Source organism: Magnolia sinica, chromosome 14 (assembly GCF_029962835.1).
Source record: "Magnolia sinica isolate HGM2019 chromosome 14, MsV1, whole genome shotgun sequence".
NCBI lineage: Eukaryota > Viridiplantae > Streptophyta > Magnoliopsida > Magnoliales > Magnoliaceae > Magnolia > Magnolia sinica.
The window spans coordinates 2611576-2627689 of NC_080586.1; the positions used below are offsets into that span (position 1 = coordinate 2611576).

The following is a 16114-nucleotide window of genomic DNA, read 5'->3' on the forward strand; positions in this document are numbered from 1 at the left end:
TTTTAAAGTCATGATGCAACTTGAATTGGACTAGGATCTACCATGAAGTATTTTAACCTTAGTATTAATTGAGAGTGACTGTGACATGGTTGTACATGTGGTACCTATGCCACATGTCGCTTATGTGGTAAAAGTTAAGATGATTAAAACATGTGGCTACAATTGGATAACTGTTTCTATCTGAATGGGTACAGAAATAACCATCATAAGACAAAAAGTAATGTTCTTTCATAAAAGAGAATTGATTGCTGTGAATGGGTATGAATTTATTGAAGAGGCACATTAACATCTCTGCATGAATAAATTCATGACCCTTCAATTGATATAAATCATGGATACTATAATCCAGAAGTTATAATTCTTAAGATTATATCATCTTCTATGTAAGTATTTTCGATCCAACATCTTACTAAGTTTTTTCTAAACGTCTTAAAGGCATATTGATGTTAAATCTAGAGATTTTTTCAATACTTAAATGTACAAATTTTTGTGTTAAAATTTGAAGTAAGAGTTCATTATATCCTAAAGAAAATTTACAAATTTCTTATATTTGCACTTGCTGGAACTATCAGAAAAAGGACAACAAATCTATCTTGAGATATTAACCATTCAAGTCAAGCTTTGATCTCGATAAATCTAATCATTTCATTATCTTTTTCTTTTATCATCAATTGTGTACCAAATTCACTTAATTTCTATCATACTTTGGGCTTTAGAAAGTTTTAACGATGGACGTTCAATCAATATTGTTTTCTTGTTATATGATCACTCGGACTGGGCTTATGCCCTAAAATGAGTTGGCGAGATGGACAAAGGACATGAATAAAACACATACACAGTGGTGGAGCCCACAAAGCTTTGACACCAGCTAGCTGGTGTTGGGATCACTAGCCAAACCGCCTCTCTATCAATGGACCGTTTAATCAATGTGATGGCTGGCATATGACCATTCTACGGTGGGTCCCAGGATTGAACGGTTCAGGTTAAGTTGCATACAAGCGAGGTGTGCGGTTTCAGAGTGCAGGCGCATGAATCATTCTGCAGAAAGTGAATGCGAATCGCACACCTCAGTGCACTTTATGGATTGTTGACTCCCGCGAACCAAGAGAGTATTCCATACTCCCCCGTGCGCGACCAAGATGGGCCATTCACAACCACCGTTGTAAGCGTGGTGTACGGTTCTACAATCCAAACTATCCATCAGGTACGGCCGGAGTGTGGATGATGGCCCATGGTCCAAAAATCACATGGACTGGAAAATCGTGACAGTCAGCTCATGGACATTTTATGTGGACCATTACACAATGTTTTAACCATTCATTTAAGGTCAGTGATCAATTGATCAGATCGATCGCTGGGCTTTCACTCTTATAAAGTTATACTACTCTTCCCGTGAGTTTTCAACCGTTGACAGTTGGCTCCTAGCTGGATGCTTGTTGTTTGATACCCAACACGACGTGGCTCGGTGGCATTGGGACATGGCCAGATTTAATTGACCACCTGCCACAATACCTACTTGACTTTGGAGCCAACTACTGTGTACGTTGTTTACATCCACACCATCCATCCGTTTTATACAAATTATTTTAAAGGACGGTCCTAAAAATGAAGCAGATCCAAATATAAGGTGGACCACGCCATAGGAAACATTGGTCATTGAATACCTGCTGTTAAAATCTTCTTAAGGCAACGGCAATGTTTATCTCCCATCCGACCTGTTGATAAGGCCACAAAGACTTGCACAAAGCGGCCATGCAAATATCAGCTTATCCGTAACTTTTGTGGCTTATAATAAATTTTTAATGGTCAATTACCACAATTTCTTACCTGGAATTTGGATCTACTTCATTTTTCGGATCATAGCTTAAATTGAGCTGTTAAAATAGACGGACAACTTAAATTTAATGTATATGCTCTGTATAGGCATGGATCCATTGAAGTTGTGCTTGTACTCGACTGAAAACTTTCAAAAATGCTTCATGCAATGTCCCAATCAAATCATGTCCCAGCACCACGAATATACATGGTGTTATAATCACAACCCAATATCCCTTGTGGTCCCAAAACAATAGACCACATGAAACATGGTAAGACCCATTACTTCTTCAAGTCGGTCATTCCTTGTTGAAATTTGTGGTTTTCTTAAAATATTCAAATTTTCAGAATTTTGCTGCCAAAACGGTTCAAGAATTTCAAATTAAAAAGTGCGGTGTGTGCTTTTAATTCCACATTGGAAATGGTAGAAAAATTTTTGGAGTTTATATGTGGATTTGTGGCTTACTTGGATGTTTTAGAGATAGAGATGTTCGGGTTGCATCGCATCGACGCTCGTGGGCGCGTGCTCGAGCTCGGGCATGGACGAGGGCGTAGGCAGTGTAGCTATAGTGGCGCTAGTTGGTATACTTTACAATTCGCACGTGTCGTAGAGTAGTCGCTCCCTCGCAACCTTACGTGAGACGGTGCGGTGGGTTTGAAATGAGTCAGGACTTTATAGGCTACTGAGAATGGTTGGATCATAAGTCTTAAATGTTTAGCAGTTTTTGAAAATGGCTAACTACTTTGAAAGCCCTAACGGTCCGAAAATGGACGGGTTATGATGATCCAATGGTCAGATCTTGTGATTCGACGACCAGAAACTACTGGAATTAATGGTCAATGGTTAGAAACATTTTTCAAACGTTCTGAACCATTGATAGCCACTTAGCAACAATCCACTACCTGGTGCCTATATAAACTGTGTCATTTCAGTCCAAAATCAATCATCTCAACACCATCTCCTATCAGATACTCCATATCTCCTTTTTAGAATACTGTGAACATTTTCACTGTCTGATTCTGCTAGAATAGATCTACTGCGTTAAACTGTTCCATAATGGACCCATCATGATTGCTACACGCTGGATCCAAACAGGCTTGTCTTATCTTTGAAGCAATTCGCCTGTAACTCATCAGCAATTGATAAGGGGGCGAATCATGCTTTAAGGATAGCGTATCATTTTACATAATTTAGCCTAGTTAAACGAATTTCATATATATATATATATATATATATATATATCTATTTTCTAACATTCCTCTCTTCAAAGGAGTTAGTCTGGAACAAATTGGACCCATTCCATGCACCAGTAGTGAAGGCCCACCGCTACCTTTTTTTTCATATTACCTAATTAGTTGACTAATGTTTAATTGGGCATTTTGATCCGGAAAAAAAAATAAAAATACACTACTTCCAATCCAACTTCCACTTGGTGGGAAAACTCTAGAAGATTTCTTATGATATACATTAGGTGTAACTGCTTTTTGAACCATATCTCAGTTTACATGACACATTTGAAAATCCCTTTCAAAGAAGTGTGTCTAAACAAGCCTTAAAACATGGTAAACCGGTTAGAACTGCCTGGTACATCTTGAAATCGTCCATGTAGGCTGTATTGGCTCGTATAAGTTGAAACAACCTAATAGAAGGGATGCAAACCATACAACTCCGTTAGGCAGGCGAATGAAACAATACACCAAAATTTATTTTTAAACCATGGCTAGATGTGAAAAGAAATTTTGGTTTATGGCCCGTTTGGACCATTACACAATGTTTTAACCATTCATTTGATCAGATCGATCGCCGGGCTTTCACTCTTATACTACTCTTCGCGTAAGTTTTCGTCCATTGACCGTTGGCTCCCAGCTGGATGCTGGTTGTGTGGTACCCAACACCACGTGGCTCGGTGGCATTGGGACATGCTCAGATTTAATTGACCACCTGCAACTATACCTACTTGACTGTGGAGACTACCACTAGGTATGTTCTTTACATCCACACCATCCATCTGTTTTTTTACAAATTATTTTGAAGGATGGTCCTGAAAATGAAGCAGATCCAAATATAAGGTGGACCACACCATAGGAAATAGTGGTCATTGAATAGTTGCTGTTAAAATCTTCTTAAGGCAATGGAAGTGTTTATCTCCCATCCAACTTGTTGATAAGGCCACAAAGACTTGCACAAGGCGGCCATGCAAATATCAGCTTATCCAAAACTTTTGTGGCTTATAATAAACTTTTAATGGTCAATTACCACTATTTCCTGCCTGAAATTTAGATCAGCTTCATTTTTTGGATTACATTTTAAACTGAGCTGTTAAAAGGATGGACAGCTTGAATTTAATGTATATATGGACAGCTTAAATTTAATGTATATGCTCCATATAGGAATGGATCCATTGAAGTTGTGCTTCTACTCAACAACTTTCAAACATACTTTATGTAATGCCTCAATCAAACCATGTCCCAGCACCACGGGTATATGTGGTGTTATACTCACAACCCAATATCCCTTGTGATCCCAAAACATTAGACCAAATGAAACATGGTTAGACCCATCACTTCTTTAAGTGGGCCATTCCTTTCTTCAGAGGAGCTGGTCTGGAACAAATTGGACCCATTCCATGCACCAGCAGCGAGGGCCCACTGCCACCTTTTTCTTCATATTACCTAATTAGTTGACTAATGTTTAATTGGGCAATTTGATTTAAAGAAAAAAAAAGAAAACACTACTACCAATCCAACTTTCGGTGGGTGGGAAAACTGTAAAAGAATTCTTACTATATGCATTAGGTGTAACTGCATTTTGAACCATACCCCAATTTACATGACACATTTGAAAATGCCTTTTAAAGAAGTGTCTAAACAAGCCTTAAAAGATGGTAAACCGGCTGGAACCGCCTGATACATATTGATATCGTCCATATAGGTTGTATTGGCTGGTAGAGGTTGAAACACCCTAATAGAAGGGATGCAAACCATACAACTCTGTGTAGGCAGGGGAATGAAACAATACACCAAAATTGATTTTTATATCATGGCCATGTGAAAAGAAAATTTGGTTTATGGTCTGTTTGGACAAAAAAATAAAGATACGAAGTTAGGATATTGAAAATATATTGTATCACTTGCCATAATTTATTTAAATTTAAATAGATTATTAGCTTTTTGGCAGTGATGTTTGAGATTTGAATTTAAATCAACTTTTAATTTCATTACTTACTTGGGTCCCATTGTTAAAAGACCTCATTTGGGGAGCGGATTGGATATGAACGCTTCAACACCAACCAGACTCTGTCTTAGATGCAGATGATGATGCGACCCCCGAGACAAAGCAGGAGTATAAAGATGACGAGGACGGGTTTTCTTTTATGCAGTTCTCAGACGGGTTCATGTGATCCGTGTCCTGAGCTACGAGGATTCTGGGTTTATTTTGTAATTGATGATTTCATTTTGATACTTATATTTTGAGACAAACATTTGTAATTATGACCTGGCAGAGCATACATATCACAGGGACTTGCACATGTACACATATATTTCCTTAGTCTTCCGCTTGCGTCTTTCACCTATCCCTAGATTATGTTTGCAATTTGGCTTAATCTACTCCATGTTTTATACATTAATACAGGCAACTTACATTCATCATTACATATGTTGCATAAGTGATGTTTTGAAACTCGGGAGCTGAGTTGTGCTCGACCCCTGAATTTCAGGGCGTTATACTGAAGTGACGCGGCAAAATGTTATTGGTTAAATACCATTAGACTGTTTCTCGCAATGAATGCTCTTTCAATATAGTTCTATTATCCTCAGTTTCAGCGACAAACGGATAAACTAACAGAGTATGATGATCCATACTCCTACATATAGAAATTATTATCACAAGCTCATCAAAATCCATCCAATTAAGGGGTCCCACAAAAGATGTGCCATAACACAAATCAGATACTAAATAAAGGATTCTAACTAGATCATTGGTGTGTATTTAAAAGATGGTTGAAAAACAAAAGTAATCAATTTTCCACATGTAAAATGGGTCCCACAATCTGGGGTTTAATACGAGAAATAGGCATGGCACGTGCACCTGTCTCATTGTTTACCAGAAACTGGCATCCTATAGCTTCCACGTGGAAGCTTTGCCATGTTCAGAATGTATTGTCTGTAGTCAGTTAACTAGAAAGGGAGTGGCTACTCCCCCTGCCACCACCCAATGGCTGGTGTTGGGTGCTCTATGGGCCCCACCATGATGCATGTGTTTCATCCATGCCATCCATCTATTTTTATAGATCATTTTACGATATTACACAAAAAATATGGTATATCCAAATCTCAATTAGACCACATTACAGGAAACAGTGTTGAATGAACGTTGACCATTAAAAACTTTTTGCGGGCCATAAAAGTATTGGATGAAGCTGATATTTGTCTTTTCCCTTCATCTGGGTATTTATAACCTAATCAACAGAGTGGATGTCTGATAAACAATACAGTGGGCCTTAGGATGATTTAAATGATGGATATCCAATTACTATTGTTTTCCTGTAGCATGGTTCACCTAAGATTTATATCCCTCTTATTTACAGGATAAAGCCCTAAAATGATCTTTAAAAATGGATGAACGGAATGAATGAAACAGATACATCATGGAGGAGCCCACGGAGCACCGACCACCAGCCATCGGGTTGGTGTCGGGAAAGTAGCCAATTCCTTTTCCACCTTTTGGCTACTGAAGCGTTCAGTATCCAATCCACTCCCCTTTTATGGTGGACTTCCATTAATCACTTTCGATTAAATAATTACAATCACTTTTTCAATGTCAAGCATATGGAGTCCCCGTTGATTGTGTTGGAAATGGGTGTTTAGCAACTGTCCACCATGCAGGCCTACCTTCCACATGTATGGATGGATGTGATCATTTCTGCTTATATACAATGGGGTATAGCATGTGTGACAAGTATGAGTGAGGGGATACAAAGAGAAAAGGGAGTGGGAGAGAAGGAGAGTAATGGAAAAAGGTAGGAAAAGGTTGGCTGCGTTCAGGTAAGGATTGGAAAGAAAGAGAAGGGAATGGTGGACCAGCCATTCTCATTGGTTCCCTCACCATAGCCCACGGGAGTGGATTAGGTGTGGCCTGGCCTCACCCATGACATTGCAGGTTACCATGGGGGTTACCTTGATGTATATATTCTACATCCAAGCTGTCCATCCATTATGCTAGATCTTTTTAGGGCATGAGGTCAATAATAAGGAAGATCCAAATTTCATGTGAACCATGTTATGGGAAACAGTGATGATTGGACGCGCAACCATTAAAAACTCATGAGGCCTATAGCAATGTTTCCTTAATGTTTATTTTCCTTCTAACATGTTGATGTTATCTTATAAACCTAAATGAAAGGGATATATATATATATATATATATATATATATATATATATATATATATATATATATATATATATATATATATATATATATATAGGTGGTGGGGTGGAGGTTGAGCTGTGTGGGCCCCATCAAAATGTATATCGAACATCAACATCGTGCATTTGATGGGTCCCTCTAAATTATGGGATATCCCAAAAATTAGTTGTACAAGGAATTCCGGTGGGCCATACCATATAAAATCATGTTAAGACATGCATAAAACATATAAAAGCATTTGGTGGGGTTCACCTGAATTTTTGATGCATCTGAAACTTGGTCTGACCCTTCATCTAAGTGGGACACACATAATGGATGGTCTGGATTTGTGAACCACATCTCGGCGGGCCCAAAAAATGATTATAAATGTTTTAATGGAGGATAACCCCTCTTAACTTTTGTACGTAGTGTGGCCCACACAAGTCACGGATTGACTTTATTTTTAAGCCCTAGGCCCAACATGGAATGGTGCATCTAACTGATGGGGTAGATGTTCAACACACATCATGGTGGGCCCACACAACTCGACCTGAGGGGAGTTCCCACGAGCTCAACCGTAAAGAACATTTTCCTGTATATATATACACACACACACATATATATATATATATATATATATATATATACACACACGCGCATACTTGCGGGGAAAAGTCATCATACGCTCGACTTTACCGTAGCATTCCGTGAGATCGAACGCTGTCAGATTGCTGGCCGTCGAATGGAGCAATTTTGAAATGAACGGAGATGCACTAACCGCGAGTTGAAGGAGTGAAACCGGTCGTTCCGGTTTCGTTGAGGCCGAGTATATACATGGCCCTTCAAATAGGAATTTACTCTGTTTTAGACCTAGCCGTGCAAACCTCTCTCTCTCCCCCTCAATCCCTACCAGCAGCCACACCCCGTGCAGCTCGCTCTCTCCCTCCCTCCCTACCACCAGCCACGTCCGCGTGCAGCCCTCTCTCTCCCTCAATCCCTACCACCAACCACGTTCGCCTCCACCTTTCTCTCTCTCTCTCTCCCTCTCTCCCTCAATCCGTACCACCAGCCGTGACCGTCTCCACCTCTCTCTCCCTCATTCCCTACCACCACGCTATGTAGCCTCAGATTGAGCGTTACAGGTAAGGCCTCTGTTTTTTGGTATTTTTTTTTGTTTTGTTTTGTTTTCTTTTTTTTCTAACCAGCACCATTCATGTGATATTTTCTGTTGTTTAATTTACAAAGAAAATCGAAGATTCAACATACTCATCTTCATCCCCTTCCAAAATTGTGGTTTTCAAGATAATTTAGCTTAAAGTGATTTGATTCCTAGGCAGAAAATATGAGGTAGCCATTAAAATAAAACAAAAGAAAAAAAACAAATTCTCTTGCAAAGGGAAACAAAGAGTTGAAGTCCGGGTTTATAACAAGATCTTAGATATGTACTCCAAATGTGGTTCAATGGACATTGCTTACCATCCGTTTGAGAAAATGCTCAAGCATAGCTTTACGTCTTGGGTCACAGAACATGTAAGGTGGGTCCATCTGATGAACAACCTTGCATGTATTGGCATGTGTAGAGATCTGTAGAGCCTAGTTACTAAATGGGCTATAGCATTAAAGAAAGCCCAACAGGGAAAGCTGGACCCCTTGCTTCGGATGGAAAGTATGGCTTTGGAGTGGAGTATAGACCACCTAAAACTGGTCCACCTACAAGCAAAAGCATGAGAACAACTTGCTTGTGATGTATTTACTTGCTTGGGTCTGTTCCTAACAGCCTACTTATGACCTTAGTTTTGATGGTTTTTTGGCTATAGTCGGGTAGGTCTCATCCATGATAGGGTGGGACACTCAATTCTTCTGTCCTTATGCTATTGTCCTCGTGTCATGTTCCTCCAAAATCCTAAGCTTGTATCCTTCCTATAATAAAAACCCTGAGGGGAATTGTTCTTAGTCTGTGATCTGTGCTAATTGTGCTACTCAATCCAATCAGACTACTCTTGTCCAGCAGCAAATCTTTGCTAATTGTGCTACTCAATCCAATGAGACTACTCTAATCCAGCAGCAAATCTGTATTAATTGTGCTATTCAATCCAATCAGACTACTCTACTATGGCAAGCTAGATCAACAATAGACAATAAGGGGGCGTTTGGATTGCAAGTTAATTTACATAAGCTACTTTTGCCTCAAGTAGCTTATTTTGGTTAAGTATGTTTGGTAAACAACTTACTTATCAGCTAAAAAGCAGAAAAGGCAGGATGTGAGACTGTTTGCCGTGGGTGAGCCTACAAGCATCCGGTCTACAATTTGGGTGGGTGATGGAATGGGGTCCTACATACATCACCATTGCAAATGTAGGATGTGAGCCTAATTCACTCCTGACCATGGATCCGATGGTGATGGATTATAGCCTGCAAAATTCATTGCCAGGGAGCCAAACGCACATGGACTAAGCATGTTAAACATCATGTGAATTAGGCATATTATCTATACTACGATAATTAATATGTCCTAATCTAGCATGTTAAATATCATGAGAATTAAGTATATAAATGGAAGAAGAATTTTTATTCATAAGGTTCAACTTGAACATTCTATTGGATACATAGCCCTTGATTACATATACCCCAATTTTAAACACAATTAATTTATCGGATTCAAATAAGAGTCTGAATCCAAACTTAGTCAGTAGACTAGTTGGTATGAGATTCCTTCTAATATCCAGTACATGCGACACATTGTTCAGAGTAAGGACTCTTTCGAAAGTTAGATTAAGTGTACAATCTCTTTTCTTATAACCTTGGATGTGGAGGCATTCCCTATATATAGTTTTTTTATTATCCTCCACTATTTCGTAGGAATCGAACATGCTGTAATTTCTACAAAAATGTTTGGTTGCGTCATAATCTACACACCATTCAACATCCTCATTCACCATGTTAACTTCAGAGACAACAACTGCCAAATTCATGTATTTTGTCATATTGACTAGCCATTTCTTTTCTTATATTTTTCTTTTTGTATTTTCGCCAGTCTTTCTTAAAGTGGCCGGGAATTTTTGCAAAAGAAGCATGGACCTTTATTGGATGTATTCTTTTTGAACCCTTGGTTAGCAGGTTTAAGTCGATCTTCTTTCTTGAAAGGTGGCTTTTCTGATTCTCGATTCACACTATTCTTGACTATATTAGAGTTACTTAGGGCCTCCCGTTGTTCTTCCTTTTTGTCACGGAGCCTGAATTCTTCTTTTATTTAAAGAAACTGAGGACATTCTCTCTCTCTCTCTCTCTCTCTCTCTCTCTCTCTCTCTTTTCTTTTCTGTTTCAAACATTTTCTAGTATCCTTCCATTTCGGCAGAAGTTTAGTTATAATGGTAGATACTAGGAAGGATTCGTCGAGATCAGTGTCATCGGCAATAATCTGTTGAATGATGACCTGTAACTTATGTACTTGATCAAGGACAAGTTTTCCATTCAACATTTTGAATTATAAAAAACTGACTTATAAGGATTTTTTGTTGCCTTTGTCCTCTGATGTATATATCGGTGAGCAGGCCTGCTACAAATCCTTAGAGGTCTTCTTTTGATGGTAAACAACGTACAACGAGTCAAAAAAGAGTGTTGAAAATATGACCTTTGCATAGGTAGTCATTACGCTCCTAATCTTGCCTCTTTTGAATTTGTTCCACCGTATCATTGTTAAATAGTGTTGAAGGAGGATCTCGAGTGAGCACGTGATCCAACTTAATTGATGTGAGAAAGAGATGCACCATTGATTGCCATTGAAGGAAATTTTAGCCGTCGAATGATGTAATTCGTATAAAGTCAGGATGACCCAATAGAAGATGCCATAATATCGCCTTCCTTTCAAGAATATTCAAAACACAATGAACAATGATATCTACACAAGAGGCCCCGCTAGGAATCAAATCACTTTAAGCTAAATTATCTTAAAAACCACAATTCTGGAAGGGGATGAAGATGAGTATGTTGAATCTTCAATTTTCTTTGTAAACCAATAAATAAAAATATCGCATCAATAGAATATCTAATTTTCTTTGTAAATTAAATAACAGAAAATATCATATTAATGGTGCTAGTTAGAAAAACAAAAAAAACAAAAAATAAAACAAAGAAAATACCAAAAAACAGAGGTCTTATCTATAACGCTTAATCTAAGGCTGCACAACGTGGTGGTAGGGAATGAGGGAGAGAGAGGGGGAGGTGGTCGTGGCTGGTGGTACGGATTGAGGGAGAGAGGGAGAGAGAGAGGGGTAGAGGTGAACGTGGCTGGTGGTAGGGATTGAGGGGGAGAGAGAGAGGGTTGCACGGCTAGGTCTCAAAAAAAGAGTAAATTCCTATTTGAATTTTGAAGGGCCGTGTATATGCTTAGCCTCAACAAAACCGGAACAACTGGTTTCATTCCTTAAACTCCCAGTTAGTGCATCTCCGTTGATTTCAAAATTGCTCCATCCGACGGCTAGCAAGCTAGCAATCTGACAGCACTCGACCTTACAGAATGCTACATTAAGGTCGAGCGTACAGTACCGTAGCAATCCGTAAGGTCGAGTGCTGTCGGATGGAAGACAATTTGCATCCAACGGTTGATGCTTTAACGCATGATGAAGGAGAGAAACTGGTGATACCGGTTTCATTGTGGCCGAGCATGTACACGGCCATGAAAATAGGTTTTTTACCCCTTTGAAGCCCTAGCCTTGCATCCATCTCTCTTCTTAGATTTGGTTGAGCAACTACATCCCTATGCAGCCCTTCTCTCTCCCTCAATCCCTACCACCAGCCACACCCCTATGCAACCGCCTCCACCTCTCTCTCTCTCTCTCTCTCTCTCACTCTCTCGCCCCCCGCCCCCCCCCCCCACAATTCCCTACCACCACGCAGTGCAGACCTTAGACTGAGTGTTACAGGTAAAGGTCTCGGCATGGATCATGCTCTGGCTCTGGATCTGGATCCGAGTTTGGTTCAGGTTCTAGGTTTGGATCCAGGTTCTGGGTTTGGGCAGTGATTTGGGAAAGTCCACATAAATAATCATGCCTCTTTAAGTATAACTACTATTAATCATCCATTTCAATATCCATTGAGAGGGAGCCATTGAGTGGATGCCCCAAATGATGGATGGTTCATATCATTGATTGAACCTTTTACATTACAACCAATATGGATTTTCCACTTCCATAGCTATTAGACTTGGAATTTGCTATTGGTTTATTCTCACCAAGCACATTACCAATGATTTTTATGCATTCATCATTTTTCTTATATTCCACTTTTTCTTTTCTTTTCACTACAAGTGTTTGGCATGATGTTCTTGATAATCTCTTGTTGAAAGTTTAAATGGTTGTGATTTACAATGTTTGTAGTCTCTATTAAGATTTGTAATTCTTCATTGTATTAATGATGTTGATTATTAGATTTCTCTGATTTAGTTCTTTCTTGTCGATGATTCCATATTAGCTGAGAGGGATAGTGTTTATTATCATGCCATCATGTTGATGTCAGCACCATTATAAAGACAAATAAAAAAAAGATAAAGATAAAATCATGGTTTTATGTCACAAAGATGGCAACAACCTGCTTAGCAGGTTCTACGGATGCTGAGGTTCTACGGATGCTGATTATTACCAACTTTTCTTTAATTATTGTTTTTTTTTTTTTCCAGATTTCTTTTTGATGGGCTTGTTTTTCTAGTTATTGAAAAAAAGTATTCATACTTAAAATTATGACCAAAAATTTGCTTGTAGTGTATCCAGCACCGTATCAATAGGAAATTTTTTCCACTAGTTCCTTGTTTTATTGCATTTTTTGATTCTGCCATTGGGTTCAGTTAGAAAAGTAGAATTAAAAGAGTGGGGAAACAAAGGAAATTTGTTTTGCTATATAAGATTAAAAAATGCAAGAAAAGGGCATTGAAGAGCCTTGGAGCTTGGTGTTTTTCCTTTTCAAACTTGATAGTTCTTTGGAGTTTGGTATTCCTTATGGGAATTAGTAGAAAAGACTGTCTAACTAGGTGTTGCTGATGCTTAGACCTGCGCTCCCACTCCTGCTTCCTATGTGTTTATACATGCCAACATTTTGAAACTGAAGCTTCCCTGATCCCAAACCCAAATCAATAACGGTTTTTGCCTGTTAAAAAAAAAAAGGGTTTGTTTTATCTTTTTTTTTTTTTTTTTTTGTAAAGTCTACTTTTGTATTTTTAATTGGTGAAGCCAGTAACCTTGTTTACTTGGACATTTGCAGAAGATTGCTAGTGGCCTTGTATTACTGTGTCTAGTGCTAACACGTATTTGTTCCCTAACTTGAGATTCTAGCAAATATCCTAATCATGCTAAACAAACTTTTTAAAATTGGATCCAGTTGTTGATGTCAGAAATGTAACAGAAGCAAGTTACATAGGAACCATGAGAAAGAAAAAGTTTATCTCTATGATGCAAAACCAAAACAGAATTCACAATTGCAATAGACTGAAATTTCTATCTCCTCATTTGCATAGAGGTATTTTATCGAAGAAGGGAAGGATTTGGAGAAACATGTTTGCCTGTTCTTCATTGACACCTTATATGGCTAAGAAAGTACAGGTAATAAAATGAGGGGTGTGCTCTATGGTTGTACCTGGCAGATGTGTGGTCCAAGTGATGTATTCACAACATCCAATCCATCGATGCTTCGCCTTTACATCTAGGGGCCAAAAAAACCCAAACGAAAACTCAGGTGGGCCACAAAACAGGAAACAAGTTGAGAGAGTGCCCACCCTTTGTTGGGCCCCTTTTTCGCCAACATTTCACATGGAATACCAAAATGAAAATAATAAGAACACTTTCTACTGTATGCAATTCATGTAATCCTTCACTAAATATCACAATCCAATAAACAATTGTATGATGTTAGTAACTCCTATTGGTATGATGTTAAGTTCTGTTACTATTGTTGTTATTGTTTTGTTTTTAATTGAAACAGAATAGTTATTGCTTTCTCCTGATTAGTGATTAATTGGGTTGATTCTTGTCCCAGGAGTTCAATGTTGTCAATGAATGGAATTCAAATAAAGCTATGGTTAAATAAAAGTTTCTCTCAAACGAATGAGTAATTGGAGTATCACTTTGAAATGTAAAGGCGGGAATATTCTTGCCCTTATTTTCTGTTGTAGTGTTGCAATATGGATTACAAGCTGAGCATTACTACTTTCTCATGAGAAGCTTTAATTCTACTAGTTTTTTTTTAAAAAATTTATTTATAGTAATTACTTTATTAATCTAGTAGCTATCTTTACTCTCATATACTGGTTCGCAGATACCATGCACGTGTATAGCCCAAGCCCAATCTATGTGGCAAGATGGCATGCTTGGTCTGAGCCATCCATCAGGTGGGTCCTACCATGTAATTGCCATAGGCCAAAAACAGGCTGGTCCACTCATGGGTGGGCAATAGTGTACACAACAGCCAAATAGCTAAAACAAAATTTTTCTTGTTTTGTATTTGTTTAATACATTGTGATCCACTGATGAGTGAGCCAGCCTGATTATTGCGCCTGTGCATCTACACAATGGGGGCCACATGATAGATGGTTTGGATCTCACACACGTATGGTACATTAGGACATGTGCTAGATGTAGGTTTGGCTTATAAACCCATGCTGGATTAACAAACCCTTACTCTCACTCTGTGTATATATCTGTGTGGTGCTTATAACCACTTCTCCACCATTTTTTGCTTTCTCCAAGTTGTTTTTATTGACACAACAGTACCGGTGCCTGTTTGCCGTGGGTGAGCCTACAAGCATCCGGTCTACAATTTGGGTGGGTGATGGAATGGGGTCCTGTTGCGAAGGTTTATTAACTTGAGATTCTCTTTCAGTGGCAGAAGAATGATGGTGGTTCCTTGCAATGTTGATTCGGAATATGGGATGGCAGCCAATGTTGACTAACCGGAGCAATATGTAGAGACTTTGTTATTTATTTATTATTATTATTTTATTTTCCTTGTTTTACAAGATCATTGTAATTAGCTACTTCTTGAATGTGTCCTTTATACATCGAATTGTATGACAATAAATGTAAAATTTAATTCCTTAATCATGTATTTGTTATTGTGGATGTTGCATTTGTGGGTTGGATGTGTGGCACCCAAATTTGGCAAAGTAAAATAACCTTCTACTATTCCTGTGCATATGATTCAAAAACCACAAGGTGAATCTTGCAAAATGTGGCTATAATCTTGCAAAATGTGTCTACAAATTATAACAAAAGCCAAAATGTGGGCTCCTGGAGAAACTATGCTGGAAGTGCAGTGGAGAAATTGGTCTGCCCCCTTTTGAGCGTACCTCATGATCGTATGGGGAAACTTTCAGATGTTTCGTCAAGTGATCGTAGTCCTACGTATGTTTTTCAAAATCCATTAGGTTGGGCCTGCGTAATGTACATGTATAAATTTTTGGTGCAATGCCAAGCATGACTACTTGAAATTTCTGCACAGAACTTTTCTGCATAACTTCAACTTGTCCCGTTTTGGGATATGATTCCCGATCACATGGATCCCATTTTGGCCAAAGTAAAATATCAATTTTCTAGAAATATGTATAGTTTAGAAATTTAAAGTGGTGGCCCCCAACATATCATGCACGTGGGGCCCACAACAGACGCCCAAAGGTGCCTCCAAAATATGAAATCAAAAATACAATTTCTGAAGCCTGCGCTACCAGAAAAGGGGGAAAAAGCTACAGATAAAAGCCATAGTGAAATTAGCTACGATTATAATTCGTAGCACATCCGTAGAAATTGGTACAGTGTCATAGGTCTTCAAGATATAGCTGCGGATTTAATCGTAGCTATAGAGTAAATGGTTACGGGAAAATAATTTAAAAGTACTATAGCTACGAATT

General features: G+C 38.6%; 1 long non-coding RNA gene across 1 annotated transcript; it reads left to right on the forward strand.

The window, feature by feature from the left end:
* Positions 1-7910: 7910 nt before the first annotated feature.
* On the forward strand, positions 7911-15308 carry LOC131225623 (uncharacterized). The gene is made up of 2 exons (XR_009161432.1): positions 7911-8366; positions 14979-15308. It is a non-coding gene; the product is annotated as an uncharacterized LOC131225623 (long non-coding RNA).
* Positions 15309-16114: the final 806 nt, after the last annotated feature.